Raw genomic sequence first — 21,520 nt, forward strand, 5'->3', positions numbered from 1 at the left:
GATCCAAATGGATGTTGCTTTTTCTCTTCCTGATCCAAGAGTTCAGGAGAGGTGCCTTCTGCAGACCTGTGATCACGCTCTCAGAAACGTACAGAATCGCCACTCAATCCCAGTGCAGAGTAGCATATGTTCTGAGGTTCTCTGTAACAGTGCATATGGTGTCTGACTGGAGGAAGAGGAATCTGGCAAGTTTGCTTTAGGCCAAGTAAAAAGAACTTTCCTTGAAATTGAGTGCAGCAGGTATGCAATTAGTCAGCCCTGAAACTATTAATTGACACCAGTTTTCAGGATATATCACTGCTGATGTCCTCAAAACGACCTAATGGAATGAAAACAAAGTTCAAGTCATAATTTTTGAATTCACTTTGGACCATTATATTTAAGCTCTGGAAATAGCTTCCTAAGGTTCTTTGCCGAGTTTGGTGTGCTGCCATGTACATTCTCTCGTTAGAGCCCCATAACCACCCATTTAAGGGAGGTCCTGACATCATATCCCCATTTTACAGATGAAGAGGTTGAGGCCCAGAGAGGAGAGCTGACCTGCCAAATGTCAAAGCTATTAAATGTCAGAGGAACTGCAGGCCAGCATCATTTGTTCCCACTGGAACTGCCTGACAGCCCCCTCAAGTGCCACGATGCTGAAGGAAAGACAAATGGGGTTGGTTTTACAAATCTGGCTGTCAGCTCTTTAACTGTGGTCTGGATTTTCACATCTTACTGCCTGAACCCACAAACTCTATCCTTACTGACGCCATCGGCCAGCATGTGGGTTCTCAGCAAGAGATCTGTTACTTCCCCTCCTTTTTCCTGGCTACGACATCCTGTCATCAAGAGGCTCAGTCAGGGAGTCCTTGGCACCAGCCGAACTGTTCTGCTCAGCATCTCCTGGACTGCCTTTGCCTGTGCCTCCTCCCAGCCCCGCCTGGAACGGCTTCTCTTTCGCCAGAAGCAGACTAGAGGGAGGGATTCCTGTCTTTTATTATTAGGACATCAGAGAGCAAATATTTACCAAACACCTGCAAGACACAGGATTATGCAGGACCATGTGGGCCAGCAGGGTGGCTCAGGTGTAACTTTGCCCTTGAGGTGCTCAAGTCTGTAAAGGGTTGTAGGAGATGCATAATGGGCCAAGGAGGAACGTGCCAAGGGCAGGAGACTGTGGTGGACTGTTCAGAGGCAGCGGAGATCGCAAGAGGGAAGAGAGGGTGGCGCTTGAATTGGGCTTGAAGGATGGACTGAGCGCCTTCCTATGTGGCATCTCTAGCAGGGGTTCTCCTCCTGGGCTGGATACTGAGACTCTCAGGACCACAGGAAGCAGGAGGGTGGGAGGAAGTTTAAGATGGGGGTGGAGCTGGTAAGAAGATGAAGATGCGCTGAGCAGTCTGAATCTCACAGTCAAAGATTGGCAAAGGTGATAACATTCATTATAACTACCACTGATGGAAAACTTGTGCACGACAGCATGCTCTTGGCTTGATGTGTGTGTTCCCACTTCTCACAACCCAATGAGAGTTAGTAGCCTATTGTGTAGAGTAGAGAGTGAGGATCAGGGAGGTACAGTCATTTGTTCAAGGTTACCCAGATGGATTCAAGCCCAGGTTGTTCTGATTCCAAAGCTACTGGCTTAACCACCAGGCACACCAGCCCTGAAGTTGACACATGGGCGCAATGCTCAGGGCGTCAAGAGCTGCCAGGACGTAGTGCGCCACCTGCCGGGTAGCTACCTGTGACCTGCCTGCTCATTCTAAGCTGGCACCGCCCACACGCTTCTCCTCGCCTACTAGTGGTCCTGCGGCCTCTGGGAGGCCTCCTCCAGCGACCTCAGCCCTCATTGGTGACTCCCTGCTCTGACTCCCACGAGCAATTTTCCCTTCAGGTGTTTCCTGTGCACTGATTTCATCTTTCTCGAATGGTGGGAAGCCTGTGAGCAGAGGGGCCCTCCCAAGTCAACTCTGCATCAGGTAAGCGGGGCAGAGGTCAAGGGGAAGCTGCCCTTGGACAGCAAAGACCAAGCAATCAGCCACCTCCTCGCCTGCCCATGGCACCAACGCACCTTTGGAGCAACCTAGAGCTGCATGGACGTGGGGTCTTTCTCACCATGCTGACTTCTAGCTTTCCACCCACAGGTATCAGCACACGGTTCGTGTCTGTGCCCTTCAGGTGGACCTGAGCACCCCACCTTATGCAGACTTGACTGAGGTGAGTCAAACCCAGAGCTCAGCCCCACAGCGGCTCATGGCAGATCAACCGCCAGGTCCTATGGGCTGAAGCTCTGCAGGCAGCAGCTCCTTCATATCCGTGTGCCCCAGAGGACAGAAAGATCCCAGGAAATGTGGGGAAAGTCAGGTTCTACCATTCTGCATTCTCCACCTGGGTCCTTTCTTGGGAGATACCACAATGGATGTGACACCAGCTCCACTTGTGCTGGGCTCAGCCTGGTCACTCTTGGGGTCACTTCCAATTTGCCTGTCATCTCAGGGAAGGTTTCTGGTGAAAGGTGCTTCCTCACCTCCTGGGCCAGCTCTGTCATCCTAAGACAGAGGTCAAGGGTACAGCATTGTGGCTGGAGGCCAAAGGGCCCCTTCCTGCCTCACTGGCCCTGCCCGCCCAGGAGTATAAGGGTCATCTCCAAACATTGCCCCCCAGGGTTTTGTTTAAAGGGCTGGCTGGGTCCTGGGCTGAGCCTGCCAACTCAGGTGACCCAGGGGAGTCACTGGGCCACCTTCTGTCTTCCCATCCCAGTGTACCCTCTGCACAGTCTTCCCACTCTGCCCAGGAGCCCAAAGAATGAGACATCCTGAAGAAAGCCCAGTTCAGAGCACATTGTCATTCTCTGCTGGTACCTCCGTGTACCTGCATCAAAGAAATGGCCGTCACAGCCACTGCAGCCCTGGCCTTCCTGCCAGCGTTTGCTTCCACCCACCCCTACCTGCCTGCCTAGGTGTGCGCTCACCTTCCAGGCTCTAGACCTCTGCTTCTGCCAGTTGCCACCCTTTAAGTTCCCTCCCCAAATCCACACCCTTGAGGAAGACTTTCCCCAGACCCAGAGTCTAAAGTAATTTGCCCCAAAGTACTTAGTTTATGCTTCTCAGTTGGCACTTGTTAAATTCTTCTTTGTGCCATTATTATGTGTATAACTAGCAACCACCCCCCCCACACACACACACCACTAAGATGCTAGTTCCCAGTAGACAGGGGAATTTTCTGGTCCCACTTCATGTGTCCAGCCCCAGTGCTCAGCACAACAGCTGGCTGAACTCCTGGAGGCTCACTTTGGGGTCCGTTGGATAGAATCACCTGAAGTAGGCAACCTAAGCTTTTCATCTTTCCAACAAATGTTTATTGAGCACCTGCTCTGGGCCAGGTGTGGTGCCAGGCCTTAGGGATGTAATGACGAAAAAGGCTGACATGTCTGTTATCTTCATGGAGCTTAGACTTGCCTAGTGGTGGCGGGGAGTTGATCCACAGGTAAACAAAGAGAGACCCCTGTCCCTCTTCTCCCAGACAGTTTTCCTTCCTGTTCACTTGTCCACTTGCCCAGAGCTTCCTGCTCAACAATGCCCTTTGGTGTTAGTGGTCAAGATGGAGCCCCTCCCTACAGGACTGCACTGGGATGGGGCTGTTGTGAGCCAGGTGCCCCTCGCTCAACACTGGAAGGAACTTTTCCCTGTTTGCCACTGCCCGCCAGGCTTCCTGCAGAAGTGGAGCTTTCCAGGGTAACTGGTGTGGCCAGGGGGTTCCTGTAAAGGGGTGATGAGCAGTCTGCAGAAGAATCTAGAGAAGCTTCAGGAAGTTCCTGGTCCCCAAGGACTGCAGGGTGGGGAATGGAGTCTGGTGGTGGACAGTAAGTAAGTAGCATTGCCCTTGTCTGCAGATCGGGGAGCAGGGCCTCAACCTCTCTGGGGGGCAGAGGCAGAGGATCAGCCTGGCCTGAGCCGTCTACTTGAACCATGAGATCTACCTGCTGGATGACCTGCTGTCGGCCGTGGACGCCCACGTGGGGAAGCACATCTTTGAGGAGTGCATTGAGAAGGTGCTCAGGGGGAAGACCGTCGTCCTGGTGACCCACCAGCTGCAGGTGACTGGGACGAGCAGGACCCATGAGGTCATGAAACGGGTGCGGCACTTGATGCTCACAGAGTCTCTTCTTCTGCCTAAACCTGTTGTCCTCACCTGGACCAGGTCAGGGAAGGGGAGAGGTGCACAGGAGACACCGTGACCGTCCCCGGCCATCCTGGCTCGCACCTGGCCCTGCCTGCTCCTCTCTGTGCATGGCTTCCGTTGCCCTACCTTTGGGCTCAGTGGGGCCAAGACCTTTCCTCCATCAGAGGGAGATTCTCCAGCTCTGGACCACTGACCCCTACCTATGGGGTGGACACGGTGCACCTTCTCCAGCTCTGGACCACTGACGGTGGGGAGATGGGAAGTCGGGTAGGAACATTTAGACCAATCTTTCCTCGCGCAAGGGCTGGGCAGGCCTGAGGTGGCAGGGGATGACAGATCCCTTGATGAGAGGCCCAGATACCCCTGGTATCACTCCCCAGGGGAAAAAGGCTGGAGACCAGGACTTCAGAACTAAGGCAAGAAGCTTCTCCCTGCCCAGAGCCACGCTCTCAGGCTTAGGAACATGAATATTCCCCAGGAAAGGGACTGACTGAATCCCCTGAATGAGCTAGGGAATTTGGCAGGGTGGGGACAGTTCTTACAGTGTCAGCCTCATGTAAAGGGTTCTGGATGCCTGGTGGGAATCCAGGACCCCTCTCTACCCTGAGATAAGCCAGGTTACCCCTGTCCTACAGTGACTCCCCAGAGATGTGCTCTGTGTGTGTGTGTACGTGTGCGTGCACATGCATGGCCACGCACATGTGTGTGCGTCCCCTGCAGGAGGAGAGAGCCCACAGGACTGGCCTGTAATGAGAGGTCAATTGGAACAGAGGCAGCAGAAGTCCTGTCTTCTGACTCTCCTGCCACCCGTGGGGAAACGTTAAACTAGGGGTAAGAGGCAGGACTCTCAGCCTTTGCAAAGGTAAGTCAAGCTGGGATGGGAGCTGGCAGCAAATGAAGTTGCCATGGCTACAGGATGCTGTAGCCAGCATCTTTAGCCTCCTCTGTCAGTGGCCAGAAGGGCTGGCCAAAGAGGAAAAGTTTCTTCAAGACCCAGGAAAACCAGGCCTTCCTATACCTGTGGCTTTGCCCCCAGCCTCTGCCTCTGTTTGCTGAGAGCTAGAGACCTCGGAATAAGCTCCGAGCATCTGAATTTTGCGTGTGGGGATTGCTCAGGTTTCCTCTGAGTGGCATCTGTCACCTCCAGGAAGCATCCAGCTGGGCTGGTGCAGACAAGACCTCCTCGTTCCTCTGCTGGGCAGGGACCAGGGTGAGGAGAAGGTTGGATTTCTTCTGGGCCCCCATGAGGTGACTGGGAACGGGCTCTCGCCCATCTAGGGTGCTAAATATGGTGACCACAGCTCGGCAGTGCAAGGGTCCAGTCCCTGGAGACCATGTGTAGCAGGGAGGGCTGTCCTCCTGGAGTCCTGAGGGTGCACAGGGAGACTCCCAGCACCTGATGGATGTGGGTCAGAGCTGTCTTTGCAGGAGTCCTCAAGGGGGGAGAATGTGACCTTGGCCCTGGCCCAATCTCTCAACCTCACTCACCAGCGGTATGAACTCAGGCAAGAACCCAGGAGGCCTCAGAGACTCTATTTTTCACCAAGGTCATTTCATCTTACTTTTTGTGTGTTGAAAAATACAGGCAGCCACCAGATGGCACTGGAGTCTCAGTCTGGCCATCAATTGTTGGGGAGGAGGCGCCCAGAGCCCGGACCTGGAGCCTGTGGGCTTTTCCAGAACATTTCTTGGGCTGCTTTTACTCTGGGGCCCGCAGGCAATCTGTATGCTTCCCGGTGCTCAGGCTGGATGATTGCCCTTCTATTACTTGAGGAAACAAATGAAATGAGGCCGCTGGCCTGCCCCTGAAATCCAACCCAGGGCCAGATTTAGTGAGTTTGCAGAACAAAGCTGCTCAGATCACACCTAGTCTCACTGGAGAGAACTGGGAGCTTGCTGGCCAGAGGGGCTGCACCAGGAACTTCAGGAGCTGGAATGTGTGCCCCTACATCTGTGCCTCAGTTTCCACATCTGAGAAATGGGCTGATGATAATGCTGCCTGCTTTCTTCACTGGGTTGTGGGAGACTGAGAGATAGGAGACGAGATCGGCCTTTGAAAGTTAGAAGATGCTGTGCAAAGGTGAGAGGTGATTTTCAGGAAAATGGCTCTGTCGGAAAGTGTCTCAACTGGACATTAAAAGTCAGACTGTCCCTCCTTGGGCTGTCTGGGAAAGTGGACGGGGCAGTTAGTACAAAGGACGCAGAAAGGCTGGAGCTGTCCAAAGCCAAGCGAAACTGCTGTCATTTGGCCTTTTGGGCACCACCCTCTTCCCCCCAAACCCAATCAGATGCACAATGACCAAATGCAGCTACTTCTTTCAGGGTTTCAATCAAGAGCATCAAAGGTAGGTTTGACCTTGGGTGAACCCCAAAGCACAGGGGAAAGACCTGTATTTCAAGGCCATGTTTTGGCCGAACCATCTTAGATCTCACAGCATCTTGTCCACCTCTAAGAGGGTCTTCCTGCCCCTAGATGGGCTGATCCTATGGGGAGAGCTTGGTCTCATTCCAAAATGAAAGGAAACTCCTCTTAGCAGCTCTTTGATTTCAGGCATGATATGGAAATGAAGGGAACTCAAATTAGAAAAACAGAAGCGCTTTGGGCAAAATGTAGGATGCTATCATGAAATGCGGCTATATTTTTATTGTACAGATAAAGCTGGTGTAAACTCCTCAGGCCAGGTCGTGTGGCCTGGAGGTCGGAGACTGCACGGTAGGCTACATCACCTGTAGCCTAGATGAGGATGATGAGGTGGGCTTGTAATGTTACAACAGAGGGAAGCCCTCTCTGAGGTCATATTTCCCCTCTCCACCAAACCTCGGCTGCAGGGACTTTGTCAATTTCATACTCCCAAGTCTCCATGATGAGATTTCTCAGCACAGCAGCTCACGTAGGAAGCAATAACAAAGGAAGGCTCAGTATGCTTCACGGTGGCAACCAAAGGTCTCTTTTATACTCATGAGACCCATGGGCACTAAATCAGTGCTTCTCAACTGGGGGCCGTTTTGCCTCCTAGCCGGCACTGGGCAATGTCTGGAAACGCTTTTGCTTGTCACACCTGGGGGAGGAGGTGCTCCTGACATCTGGTGGGTAGAAGCCAGGGAGGCTGCTAAATATCCCACAATGCACAGGTCAGTCCCCACCCCAACCCACCCCCCAACCAAGAATTATATGGCCCTCAATGTCAGTGGTGCCAAGGTTGAGAACCCCTGGCTCAGATGAGCCTGGGACGCTGCTGAACGGGAGTCTGGCACGGCTCTCTTCTCTCTCTTCCAAGGCAGAAGCTCGTTGTAGATTGCTTTAATATCTCTGCAGTTCCTGGAGTGTCGTGACGAAGTCATCTTGTTGGAAGATGGAGAGATCTGTGAAAAGGGAACAGTTAATGGAGGAGAGAGGACTCTATGCAAAACTGATTCATAACCTCTGAGGGTTGAAATTCAAGGTAAAACTCTTCGGCCTTGGGTGCAAAAGATTGGGTGCCTTCCCTCATGATTTCTGGCCTGGAGAAGTTCTTTCATTTCATTTTCAGAGGAATTTCATTTTGTCTGCAGGATCCTGAGCACATTTAGGATGCAGCGGTGGTGGAAGCCCTTAAGGAGAGCCCTGCTGAGAGAGATGAAGAAACTGGTACAATCAGAGTTCCAATCACGCCTCTCTTATCACCCATGGCTCACGAGTGGACACAGATCTCTCCTTATTTCTCACCCTAGTTTTGGCTCCACAGATGAGAAACATGATGGAAAAGAACCTGAAACAGAATCAGAGTTTGTAGACATAAAAGGTATTTACCTTTCATTCCCTCAGTTACATACTCTTAACTATTTGTTGGGCACCTACCATTTGGGACAGAGAAGTGTAGGCACACTGTATGTCCTTTGGGGCAGCTAGAATTATGTGGTTTACTATAGTGTGAGCCTTGGGGCTCAACTGCCTGAGTCCAAATTCTGGCTCAACCACTTACTAGTTTTATGACTTTGAAGCAAGGTACTTGGCCACTCGGAACCTCAGTTCCTTAATCCATAAAATGGGGGAAATAAGAGTACCAACTTCATAGGTTCTTGCAAAGGTTACATTAGAAACTGTACATAGAATGAATAACACAGTGCCGACATATAGTAACCCTCAGTAGTTGTTATGATGATGATGGTGATTAGTTGGAAAGATCAAAGCAATGCACAGAGATTAATTACACACAAAAGTGCACACAGGAGATGTTTCCCAGTCTTTATGGGGAGCATTGAGAAAGAATTGTGCAACCGTGAAGAGACTGAGGTGGGATAAGGTTATTCATTCTTTCCACAAAAGGACTCAACATTCTACTATGTGCCAGGCACTAAGCTAGGCTGGGGAGAGGAAGAAAATATGCCCCTGTCCTCGGAATCTTTTGGTCTGGTGGGAGCCACCTGCAAGAGGATAATCATGGGAAACTGTGATAAGAGTAATGGGGAGCTGGGGTGGGAGTGAGAAGTCAGGGAGGGCTTCACAGAGGAGGTGAACTTTGGACTGGTCCTTTAAGCATATGTAGGAGTTTGCCAGGGACACTCTGGTGACGAGGAGGGGAAAGGGGAGGACTTGGGCTCGAGGGCATCAGGCAATTCCAGGAAGGCAGAGAGGAGAGATGTGGGAGATAAACTTGGAGAGCTGTCTCTCCTCCTTAGACTCGGTTGCCTTCCATCCCTTTATCCAGTCAACATTTGTTGAGCACCTACTCTGTGCCCTGCCCCTCACTGGGCACTGAGAGGGCAGAGATCAAAATACCCCTAGCTCAAAGTGCCCACAGCAAGGTCCCTCAAAACAGTGTAGCTGAGAAAAACCCTTAGCATATTTGATCAAATTTAAGATGCCATCCATTTTGAGAGCACCATCATTTTATGTAGCACTAAGAAAAGTCTCTGCCAATTAGATGATGTGGCATACTACCGAATGGGACACATCCTGATTTCAGAGATGCTAAAATGCAGGGAAAAAATGTGAGTCTTCTTATCGATGAAAGTTGGCACCATTAATGGTGCTTGTGACAAATGCGTGCCCATTTGGAAAGACAATATATTTTTATCACTCTGGAGGCGGCCAAGGCTGAAGTGGGGGGGCCTGTAGTCTCTTCCACGCTTTCCCAGGGAAGCTCCAGCTCCAGGATTTGGGGTCCTGTGGGGAGAGTAAATCCTGCCCCTCTTCTCCTCCTCATGCCCCTTCTCTGGAGAGGAATGGGAAAGTGTGAAATTAAATGCTCTGAGAGCTATAGGAAGGGAAGGGTTGAAGGTGACAGCCCACTGGGCTGGCACGAGGGCATTTTCCAAGGGCAGCGAAGGTGAGCAGAGCATCAGCAGCACGGCTGACTGGGCGGGGGCTGCGAGGGGATCTGACAGTTCCTTTGACGTTCTAGGGTGCCATTCGTTAGGCTCTGCCGACCCATCGAGGTGACCCCCTCATGCTGCAGCCCCAGAGGGAGACACAATGAGTGAAAGTCAGGCTGGACATTTCAAAGAAGCGCGAGGGTTCCCAGGCAGAGAGGATAATGGCAGCTCTATTCGTGGAGGCGCCTTTGAGATGGGACAGTTTTCCTGGCCAGCACAGGATGCAGAGAGCCCTGCGAAGGGGGGCCCCCTTGTCTGGCTCTATTTATCTCTGTTTACAAGAGCCAGGTATAACTACAGCATGCTGCTTTGGAGTGGACATTTTCATGCTCCTCTGTGTAGGAGAGGGAAGAGACGTGCATTCAACCCTGGCTTCTGGGAGCTCTTAGGCAGCCTCCCTGCACCTCTGAAAGCTGTTTCAATGAGAGCTTGACAGTCATTTGCCCTCACCCTTTGGGAAATGGAGAGGACTTGGGACAGCCACGTGGAGGGAATCAGGAATCCACCTGGGAGGATGCCCCAGGTTTCTTCTCATGGTGTGAGCTCCATGGTAGATGCCTTCTTGTTGGCCCTGTAGTAAATGGTGCGGGTGCCCTTAGCACTTCTGCGCACACAACCCAACACCCAGCTGCCATAACTGCATCCCTTTGCCTGGGGCTCTCTCGTAGCTGCCAGCTGCAGGTCAAGGTAGAAGTGTTGGGGAATTAGCCCCTGGGGAGAGCCCTCACCCAACAGCCAACGGGAGTTTGTGTAGAAACATCCCAGATCCTGCTGATCACGAGAAAGACCTCTGAGTTGTAGTTCTGTCCCAGCCTGAGATTTCTCTGTGCTGGGTTAAGCTCCCATCGCCCACGGGTGCTGCTGCTTTGATGAGACACCTTTTATTGTTGCCTTCCTTTCCCTGTACCCTTTAGCTCTGGAGTAAACTGCATGCGTTCACATCCTCTTCTTAGGATCTGCTTCTGCGGAACTAGATCAAGACAACCCCTGTCTCCCCAGGGCTGAGCACGTAGTTGGTGCTTAATAAATATATTTCTCAAAACACTGAAAATCACCTGCCTCACAGGGCTGTAATGAGGACCAAATAAAACAAAATGAGCAAAAGTATGTTGGAAATTTCAAAGCATAGGGCTAGTGGAAGAAAGGATGGCAGTTGGCCCTAGTGGTGGTCGGGAGTGGTCGGGAGGGGGCCTGCCCTGCCGGGAGCGCTGCAGGACTTGTGTTTGTCCCCACCGTTCCTCTGCACCAGCTCATCCAGACTGAGTCCCCCCGGGGAGGAACCGTGACCTGGAAAACTTATCACACGTACATTAAGGCTTCTGGAGGTTCGGTAGAAAACAACGGGTTTCTTGATTTAATTTGCATTAAAAAATTCTTTCTTAAACTGTTGGGTTCATGTTTTATGGTTTCTTTAACAATTACTCTCTTTATGCTAGGGTCATTTATCAGCGCTTTTATTCTTTCCTCCTAAAAATCTAAAGTCTGATAAAACAGCCTTTTAAATGGAATCATCCTTTATCTCCATTAAAGCTGCCAGACTCTCTTTATTGAAACTGAGTGAGCAGCAGCGTGACCCAGCTGTGGTTCTTGTAACCTCGCTCTCTAATCGCTGAGGACAGCAGCCGCCCACTCGTTGCCTGCCTTCAGTGCAAGAGTCATCTCCATGAGCAAAACATTCCTGAGCGTTTCGTTCCTTGTCTCCCCTCAGCAAGACTGGGATTTTGTTTGTTTTAAAATACTGAGTCATATCTATTAAAGTGAATAGTGGTGTTTTTTTTTAATATGTTGACAATTTGGACCCATGTTCCAACCAGGTGGAACAGATGTTCCCATTGGGGGTTCAGGGACCTAACACTCAGACTTGTCACATCAGCCTAGAAAGTGGTTCCTGGGGTAGAGGCCATTTTCCTACAGGCTTTGATTTTCCCACCAGGGTTGGACCCAAGGAAGAGGAGTCCCCGCCAGCCCCCTGGCCTCTGTAACCCCTGGCCCTCTATCCTCCCCTGCAGGGTACTTCCTCTCTCCGTGGTCTCTCTTCCTCGTGATGATCGGCAGCTCCATCTTCAGCGACGTGTGGCTGGGTGTCTGGTTAAACAAGGGCTCACCGCTGAGTTCCCTTTTGGCTTTGGGAAATGCTGAGTCAGTTGCTAATGGAGAGTCTGAACACCATACAAGGAGCCTTCCACAGCCCTCTCCACGAGGCTGAGGTCAGCTGCTTACACTACACAACTCAACTCCTGAAATCCCCTTTGATTTTTCAAGACAAGCAGGGCATCCAAATTTGTATGTGCCACGTTCAAATGTTAAAGGATTGGCTGAAAAGCTTGTGCCAGGCCAATGCAGCGTGGCTGGAGCTGTGCACATGCAGGATAGGGTCAGTTCTGCGACCTCTGTTGTAAGGCACCTCTGAGGAGTGTCTGGGAAGGGCTCGGGAAGCCTAACACAGATTTCTGTCTTCTTGCCTCTGAAGAGAAACTGGCATCTTGTCATGGACACTGTCTGGTGTCAGAGATTTCTACCTGGCTCTGCTCCCCTACAGGAATAAGACATTCAAAAGTCAGACGGGGTCCCTGGATTTGCTGTAGGGCCATTGGGGGGCCTCTCTCCGCCTCCCAAGCTCTCATCTAGGCCAAGCCCCTCCTGGGAAGGACGGATAAATCTGCTCTCCCTCAAGCTTGCTGGAAACTCTCCCAGATTTTGGCCTATGGTTTCAAAGCTTTCCTGGAGCCCCAGGAAATGCTGTGGGGTTGCCTGCCCATCCTCCAAGATTACATTTCGGTACAGTTCTGTTGCTATGACAACCAAAGGGAGGAGGTCGTGGGAAGACATGCGCAGGGGAGAGGATGCAATTGCCCTCCTGGAGTTTGGCATAGCTTCCTGAGACCAGTCCCAAGGGGAGAAGCCAAGGGGTGGCCTTCTCTGTGCAAAAAGAGAGCCATCTCTGGAATGTCCCCCAGATCCCTGCTTGCTCATGAAGAGCCCTTTCCTTGGAGAACCCAAGGGGTGAGTCGGAGCGGAGCCTCTCCCTACACGTGGTGCTTCCCCAGTAGGCCAGTGCCATTCTAATTGGGCAGCAGCAATGATGGCTGACCCACGCATTGGCGCCACCACCAGACACTGTGGGCATAGCCCACAGCGCAGCGAAACCTCCTCTTCAAGATGGTCCTTTGGTCAGTTAGCTCCCCAGGGATGCTTTTGCTTTTATGAATGTTCATCCATCAGCCTCTGGTTTACGTTTCCGCTATTGCTGTAAGAAGCAAAATGGCATTTAGAAGAAAGATGCTTGTTCGCTCCCCAAAGGCAGTCTTGACTTTTAGCACATGGCTCAGAGAAAAGCAAAACTGCCAGTTTTTCAGGAGGAGGAGATGGCCTCCCTCCAGAAATGCAGGCAAAAACATGTGTTCTCCTCGTGCAAGATGGAGCCAAGTGTGGTCTCCTTGAATCCTCCCAGAGTCCGTGGTTCATCAGTCTCCCTCCTCCCACCGCCGACTCCAGGGCAGTGGGCCAGCGCCCTCCTAGGTGCACCCTGAGAAAAGGAAAGGCAGAGGGCCCTGGGGGGGCGCTGGCCCATCATACAGAGAAGCTCCTGAGTCTCCCCGAAGGCCTGGTGGTTTCTGCCATCAGGTCTCTGATTCCCTGGCCTGTCTGGGCTGCCTGAGTGTGGCTCGGCCAGCGTATGGAACCCAGATATTGTTGCTTCTGTGGTTTTCCTGGCCCAGCATCACCTCTGGTCTCCTGAGGTGCAGTTGGTTTCTGAGATGACTGCCCTGTACAAGTCTGGTTTGTCTGCTCCGCTTTTCTCACTGACTGTGCTGAGCCTCGTCAGCCAGGGGCTCTTGGGGGCCCAGCAGCCCAGCAGGAGGACCCACGCGAAGCTCAGGAGTCCCCACAGGGAATTGACTTGATTTTGCCGCCTGACTCATTCTTAACCATTATGCACTCCTTTTTAGTCTCTTCTCCCTGGAAAGATTCTCTGAAAAATTCCCATTCTTTTGACAGTTGATCAATTCCTGGTGCCTCTTGCTTTCCTCCCAAGATGACGTGTGGGCCTCACAGCATCGTGAGCACGTGCGAGGTGGGCCCGGGGCAGGCAGACACCGGGCCGAGGGTGTACCAGTGGGCGTACGCAGGGAGCATGGTGTCCGTGCTGGTGTTTGGTATCACCCAAGGCTTCACTTTCACCAAGACCACGCTGATGGCGTCCTTCTCACTGCACGACCGAGCGTTTGACAAGGTACAGGCTCCCCGTCTTCCGCCCCAGGGGCTGCCTGTGCATCGGTACATCAGTCAGTGGGGTTTATTGATCACCTGCGATGTGCCAGACACTGTGCTCAGCTCTGGGGTGGATGCTGCTCACGGAGCTTATAGTCGAGTCTGGGAAGAGTCTCCCGGTATCTAATTATCAACTGCAAAGGCAAACTTCAGGGAGCTGTGGGTGTGTCATGGGCCCAGGCAGGGCTGGGGGTGAAGGTGTGAGTGGTCAGGAAGGTCTCCCTGGGACACTGCCCTGGAGCAGACGTGTGCAGGCCCAGAGGGCATCTTCTGCTCCAAGGAGCTCTGAGGACATCAGGCCCCCTCTTCATTCCGCTGTTGCCATGGAGGGCCCTGGCCGGAGCACACAGGTGTGCCCCCCACCCCACCCCGCCACACACACACAGGGGAACTTGGCCTTTTATTGCCCTGGGCAAAAAATCCCTCCCTCCTCCAAGGAGGCTGAACCCCTCCACGGTCACTCTCATCCACGGTGGTGGCGAGAAAGGGCCGCATTCTCGCTTTCCCAGGACGGCCTGGCATATTGTGTTGGCCCCCAGAAAAAACCTCAGGCCTGGCTCGCGATCCCAGCCCCGGGGAGCGCCGGACGGGGCAGGGGTGGGGGTCACCAAACAGCACCTAGCCCCTGACCCTCCATCGTCGCCCACAGATCCTGGAGAGCCCGATGAGTCTCTTTGACAGGACTCCCTCCGGCTGGCTAATGAACCGTTTCTCCGCGGACACGAACGAGCTGGATGTGAGGCTGCGTTTCATGCCGAGAACTTTCTGCAGCAGTTTTTTATGGTGCTGTTTATCCTCGTGATACTGGCTGCTGTGTTTCCTGCTGTCCTTTTAGTCCTGGCCGGCCTGGCTGTAGGCTTCTTCATTCTTTTACGGTAGGTCAGTGCATGATTTAAAAAGGAGCACAAGAAACCTATGCATATTTGGTTAATCCTGTGCAGTGACCCGGTGGTATCCGGTGGTACTGAGTCCTTGCTGTCTTCTCTGAATGGTGGAGCACGTTGATTTTTGGTGATGTGCTAAGTGCTCGGCATACATCTGGCATTTGAGCCTCAGAGCAACGCTGAGGGGTGGATATGGCTGGGAGATTAAGTCACCGGTCCCAGGCCAGGAAATGAGCGACCGTGCTTGCTGTCTACCTGCTGTTATGTTCTTAACCGCTGGGCTTTGCCATTCCTGCTGCTGGAGGATAGAGGAGACCAGTCGCTCCGAGCTTTGAGAAACAGCCCCACCTGGCCACTGATGTGGTGAGAGAAAGGCCCTGACTGCTTGGCACTGAGGGGTCCCCGTGCCCACCTTCACACCCACCCTGGGGGAAAGCAGGAGGGCAGCATTGGTCCCAGCTTTCCAGGAAACCCAGCTCCTCAGGCCCTCCCTCGCCCTGGGCGAGCTGGAGTTCTCAGCAGGCAGCCTGCTGGGTATTGCGTGAGGGCTAAGGATTGGAAATCAGTTGAAATTTGCAACAGGGTCCCAGCTCTGCTGCCAAACTAGCTGGAGGACCTTGGAGACGTCAGAGGAACGCTGCAGGCCTCAGTCTCCTTATCTCTAAAATGGTAATCATCGAAACATGCGCCTCGCCTGTTCTGCAAGGGTTCTCAGAGGATCAATAAGTGTCTTGTAAATTAGAAATGGGACACAATATTATACAAACTTTGAGTTTCTATAAAACTCAACGAAATGTTTATCACGTTCCTAAATGTGCCCAGCCCTGGTCTGGACACGGAGGGTCTTGAAGAGGGTGCCCAGATTGCAAGGATTCAGCCCACAGATCGTAGACCCACGTCCACCTGTAAGCAGGAACATCACACTCAGAGCTGAGTTTTAGAAATATTGCTGTGGCCATTGCACAGTGTGGAGGGTGGATGAAGCTACAGAAGGATTGAGACAAGGCTATAGGATTGGAGACTCTTGCAGTATAGAATCTGAGTGAGAACTGAGACATAGGCAGCAGCAGTCAGGACAGAAAAGAGGTGGATTCGGGAGCCATTTCGCAGATAGTCCGTTGGGGTTGGGGGATGGGAGAGGCCAAGGATGAGTCCAAGATGGGGAGTGCTGTGAAGACAGATATGAGTGATACAGGAGGAGACGCAGTTGGGGGTGATCAAGATTACCGGTTTGATTTTGGATGGTTCAAGGTTGTGGATCAAGTCCACAGATGATGCCACAGACAGTGGGGAATGTGCGTGTAAGGATGCATGGTCAGAGAGGCTGACTCCACATCCTTGGCCGAAGCTGGCGTCGCCATGGGAACCAGCACATGTGCCCTGGGAGTTGGGGGAGCCGGGCTCTCGCTTCAGTCTCCCACTGCCTCCTTTGTGACTCTGAGAAAGGACCCATGGGCCTCAGTGTCCAGATCAAGAGTTTATTGCAGCGACCAAATACAAATAATTTCTTCAAGTCCTTTATAAACCATAACAGGTCCTGGGTGCCACTTCTTAAAATGGATTCCTTGGGCTGGTGTTTGTTTTTGTAATCTGTGTGTTTGTCTGACCATTGTTCCTGTCTGTTCTCCCCTCTGTGCTGTTGACTTACTTGGTAAAAAGTTTTTCTCTGCCCTGCACCCCTACTTCTTGCTACAAGACAGGCCAGATCAGGCTGATCCAGACTGAGTTACCCAATGTTTCCAACTAACTCACTTGAGCTCTGAATGAGGTCTCCCTTCCTCTCCCCTGGGTGAGTGTCAGCTGAGTCTGGAGTCCGGATCAGATTCGCTGTCACGGGCCAGCTGCCAATGTGCGTGCCGAGGGCAGTGGTCTCGCACTCACCGGGGCCCTGGGGGAGTTACATCCCGTGGAGCATTTGGTTTTAAAATCAGCTCCTGAGGTGACAATGTTCAAATGTTGTTCAAAATTACCTTAGAAAATGTCTTTAGAAGATCGCATATTGGCAGTTGACACACCAGATCCAGATTTTCCTCCACGATTGGAACAGATCCCTTTTTCTTTGGTCGGGTACCCAGAAGTAGCTGGCTTGTATTTAGGGGCTGCACTGTGTGAAAAACACTAGTCTTCAAAGAAGAGAGTCACAGCTCGTGCAGCGAGACACATGCTGCAAGAAGCCTTCAGAACTGAGACCACAGGAAGGAGTGGCTCAAATTTCTGAGACCCCACCCTCACACACAGGGATGGTCCCCCCCAAGAGGAGAATGGCGGGCGAGCCCCTCCTCCCTGGTTAGATAGCACCGTCTGTCTTAAATTTGTCTTGAGTGCCCAGTTGGATTTGTGTGAGCTGCGGGGAGTACTGGGAGACCCCATTTGGGGCCCTCCGGGCCACTCTTGGTTTTCCCAAAACATTTTTTTTTTTTTTTTTTTTTTGTACGTGGGCCTCTCACTGTTGTGGCCTTTCCCATTGCGGAGCACAGGCTCCGGACGTGCAGGCTCAGTGGCCATGGCTCACGGGCCCAGCCGCTCCGCGGCATGTGGGATCCTCTCGGACCGCGGCATGAACCCGCGTCCCCTGCATTGGCAGGCGGACTCTCAACCACTGCACCACCAGGGAAGCCCCCGCAGCATTTTTCACAGAGGAGTCCAGGAGCTCAAGAAGGTCGAGAGCGTCAGCTGGTCCCCCTGGTTCTCCCACGTAGCCTAGTTCATGCAGGGCCTGGGAACCATCCACGCCTACAACAAGAGGGAGGACTGCGTCAGCAAGTCAGTCCTGGGCAGGGCCTGCCCCAGGGCTTCTGCTCCCTGTCAGCCCCAGCGGGAGGCCCAGAAACGCCAGCTGCTCTGGCCCTGAGGCGGGAAGTCTGGGTGGCGCGGCCTGACTGTGGACGGAGAGCCAGTAGAACGGAGGAGGTGCCCCTCACACACTAGGCCTTTCTCTCCAGTGTCCGAGGCCCCCAAAGACTCGAGCTCATCCAATGACAACCTCAGTACAGGGTTTTATGTGTTTTATTTGTTTCTCCCTAAAAGTAAAATGTGTTCAGTTTAGGAAAATAGGAGAAAACAGAAAAAAAATCACCCATGGGCCCCCGACCCAAATCCTATTAATATTTTTTTTTTTTTTTCTGATACTGAACTCTACTTTTATTTATTTTTTTTTTTTAAACATCTTTATTGGAGTATAATTGCTTTACAATGGTATGTTAGTTTCAGCTTCACAACAAAATGAATCAGTTATATATATACATATATTCCCATATCTCTTCCCGCTTGCGTCTCCCTCCCTCCCACCCTCCCTATCCCACCCCTCCAGGCGGTCACAAAGCACCGAGCTGATCTCCCTGTGCTATGCGGCTGCTTCCCACTAGCTATCTACCTTACGTTTGGTAGTGTATATATGTCCATGCTTCTTTATCGCTTTGTCACCATTTACCCTTCCCCCTCCCCATAGCCTCAAGTCCATTCTCTAGTAAGTCTGTGTCTTTATTCCTGTTTCACCCCTAGGTTTTTCATGACATTTTTTTTTTTTTTAATTCCATATATATGTGTTAGCATACGGTATTTGTCTCTCTCTTTCTGACTTACTTCACTCTGTATGACAGACTCTAGGTCTATCCACCTCATTACAAATAGCTCAATTTCGTCTCTTTTTATGGCTGAGTAATATTCCATTGTATATATGTACCACATCTTCTTTATCCATTCATCCGATGATGGACACTTAGGTTGTTTCCATCTCTGGGCTATTGTAAATAGAGCTGCAATGAACATTTTGGTACATGACTCTTTTTGAATTATGGTTTTCTCAGGGTATATGCCCAGTAGTGGGATTGCTGGGTCATATGGTAGTTCTATTTGTAGCTTTTTAAGGAACCTCCATACTGTTCTCCACAGTGGCTGTATCAATTTACATTCCCACCAACAGTGTAAGAGGGTTCCCTTTTCTCCACACCCTCTCCAGCATTTATTGTTTCTAGATTTTTTGATGATGGCCATTCTGACTGGTGTGAGATGATATCTCATTGTAGTTTTGATTTGCATTTCTCTCATGATTAGTGATGTTGAGCATTCTTTCATGTGTTTGTTGGCACTCTGTATATCTTCTTTGGAGAAATGTCTATTTAGGTCTTCTGCCCATTTTTGGATTGGGTTGTTTGTTTTTTTCTTATTAAGCTGCATGAGCTGCTTATAAATTTTGGAGATCAATCCTTTGTCAGTTGCTTCATTTGCAAATATTTTCTCCCATTCTGAGGGTTGTCTTTTGGTCTTCTTTATGGTTTCCTTTGCTGCGCAAAAGCTTTTAAGTTTCATTAGGTCCCATTTGTTTACTCTTGTTTTTATTTCCATTTCTCTAGGAGGTGGGTCAAAAAGGACCTTGCTGTGATTTATGTCATAGAGTGTTCTGCCTATGTTTTCCTCTAAGAGTTTGATAGTTTCTGGCCTTACATTTAGGTCTTTAATCCATTTTGAGCTTATTTTTGTGTACGGTGTTAGGGAGTGATCTAATTTCATACTTTTACATGTAGCTGTCCAGTTTTCCCAGCACCACTTATTGAATAGGCTGTCCTTTCTCCACTGTACATTTCTGCCTCCTTTGTCAAAGATAAGGTGACCATATGTGCGTGGGTTTATCTCTGGGCTTTCTATCCTGTTCCATTGATCTATCTTTCTGTTTTTGTGCCAGTACCATACCGTCTTGATAACTGTAGCTTTGTAGTATAGTCTGAAGTCTGGGAGCCTGATTCCTCCAGTTCCTTCTTTCGTTCTCAAGATTGCTTTGGCTATTCGGGGTCTTTTGTGTTTCCATACAAATTGCAAAATTTTTTGTTCTAGTTCTGTGAAAAATGCCAGTGGTAGTTTGATAGGGATTGCATTGAATCTATAGATTGCTTTGGGTAGTAGAGTCATTTTCACAATGTTGATTCTTCCAATCCAAGAACATGGTATATCTCTCCATCTATTTGTATCATCTTTAATTTCTTTCATCAGTGTCTTATAATTTTCTGCATACAGATCTTTTGTCTCCTTAGGTAGGTTTATTCCTAGATATTTTATTCTTTTTGTTGCAATGGTAAATGGGAGTGTTTTCTTGATTTCACTTTCAGATTTTTCATCATTAGTATATAGGAATGCCAGAGATTTCTGTGCATTAATTTTGTATCCTGCCACTTTACCAAATTCATTGATTAGCTCTAGTAGTTTTCTGGTAGCATCTTTAGGGTTCTCTATGTATAGGATCATGTCATCTGCAAACAGTGACAGCTTTACTTCTTCTTTTCCGATTTGGATTCCTTTTATTTCCTTTTCTTCTCTGATTGCTGTGGCTAAAACTTCCAAAACTATGTTGAATAAGAGTGGTGAGAGTGGGCAACCTTGTCTTGTTCCTGATCTTAGTGGAAATGCTTTCAGTTTTTCACCATTGAGGATGATGTTTGCTGTGGGCTTGTCATATATGGCCTTTATTATGTTGAGGAAAGTTCCCTCTATGCCTACTTTCTGCAGGGTTTTTATCATAAATGGGTGTTGAATTTTGTCAAAAGCTTTCTCTGCATCTATTGAGATGATCATATGGTTTTTCTCCTTCAGTTTGTTAATATGGTTTATCACATTGATAGATTTGCGTATATTGAAGAATCCTTGCATTCCTGGAATAAACCCCACTTGATCATGGTGTATGATCTTTTTAATGTGCTGTTGGATTCTGTTTGCTAGTATTTTGTTGAGGATTTTTGCATCTATGTTCATCAGTGATATTGGCCTGTAGTTTTCTTTCTTTGTGACATCCTTGTCTGGTTTTGGTATCAAGGTGATGGTGGCCTCGTAGAAGGAGTTTGGGAGTGGTCCTCCCTCTGCTATATTTTGGAAGAGTTTGAGAAGGATAGGTGTTAGCTCTTCTCTAAATGTTTGATAGAATTCGCCTGTGAAGCCATCTGGTCCTGGGCTTTTCTTTGTTGGAAGATTTTTAATCACAGCTTCAATTTCAGTGCTTGTGATTGGTCTGTTCATATTTTCTATTTCTTCCTGATTCAGTCTTGGCAGGTTGTGCCTTTCTAAGAATTTGTCCATTTCTTCCAGATTGTCCATTTTATTGGCATAGAGTTGCTTGTAGTAATCTCTCATGATCTCTTTTATTTCTGCAGTGTCAGTTGTTACCTCTCCTTTTTCATTTCTAATTCTATTGATTTGGGTCTTCTCCCTTTTTTTCTTGATGAGTCTGGCTAGTGGTTTATCTATTTTGTTTATCTTCTCAAAGAACCAGCTTTTAGTTTTATTGATCTTTGCTATTGTTTCCTTCATTTCTTTTTCATTTATTTCTGATCTGATTTTTATGATTTCTTTCCTTCTGCTAGCTTTGGGGTTTTTTTGTTCTTCTTTCTCTAATTGCTTGAGGTGCAAGGTTAGGTTGTTTATTCGAGATGCTTCCTGCTTCTTAAGGTGGGCTTGTATTGCTATAAACTTCCCCCTTAGAACTGCTTTTGCTGCATCCCACAGGTTTTGGGTCGTTGTGTCTCCATTGTCATTTGTTTCTAGGTATTTTTTGATTTCCTCTTTGATTTCTTCAGTGATATCTTCATTATTAAGTAGTGTATTGTTTAGCCTCCATGTGTTTGTATTTTTTACAGATCTTTTCCTGTAATTGATATCTAGTCTCATGGCGTTGTGGTCAGAAAAGATACTTGATACAATTTCAATTTTCTTAAATTTACCAAGGCTTGATTTGTGACCCAAGATATGATCTATCCTGGAGAATGTTCCATGAGCACTTGAGAAAAATGTGTATTCTGTTGTTTTTGGATGGAATGTCCTATAAATATCAATTAACTCCATCTCGTTTAATGTATCATTTA

The 21,520-nt window shown here is 49.7% G+C and overlaps 1 pseudogene across 1 annotated transcript in view; it reads left to right on the forward strand.

Annotated features, from left to right (window-relative positions):
- Positions 1-21,520, forward strand: part of LOC309976302 (ATP-binding cassette sub-family C member 12-like) — a 147,302-nt pseudogene that overhangs the window by 106,807 nt on the left and 18,975 nt on the right. The window contains exons 12-20 of the transcript in view: positions 3,875-4,078; positions 7,481-7,607; positions 7,717-7,792; positions 7,876-7,946; positions 10,734-10,844; positions 11,529-11,590; positions 13,556-13,753; positions 14,441-14,666; positions 16,914-17,438. The product of the transcript in view is annotated as an ATP-binding cassette sub-family C member 12-like (transcript). The remainder of the gene's footprint in view (positions 1-3,874; positions 4,079-7,480; positions 7,608-7,716; positions 7,793-7,875; positions 7,947-10,733; positions 10,845-11,528; positions 11,591-13,555; positions 13,754-14,440; positions 14,667-16,913; positions 17,439-21,520) is intronic.

This window comes from Leucopleurus acutus, assembly GCF_964270905.1.
Source record: "Leucopleurus acutus genome assembly, chromosome: 20".
In the NCBI taxonomy this organism is placed as follows: domain Eukaryota; kingdom Metazoa; phylum Chordata; class Mammalia; order Artiodactyla; family Delphinidae; genus Leucopleurus; species Leucopleurus acutus.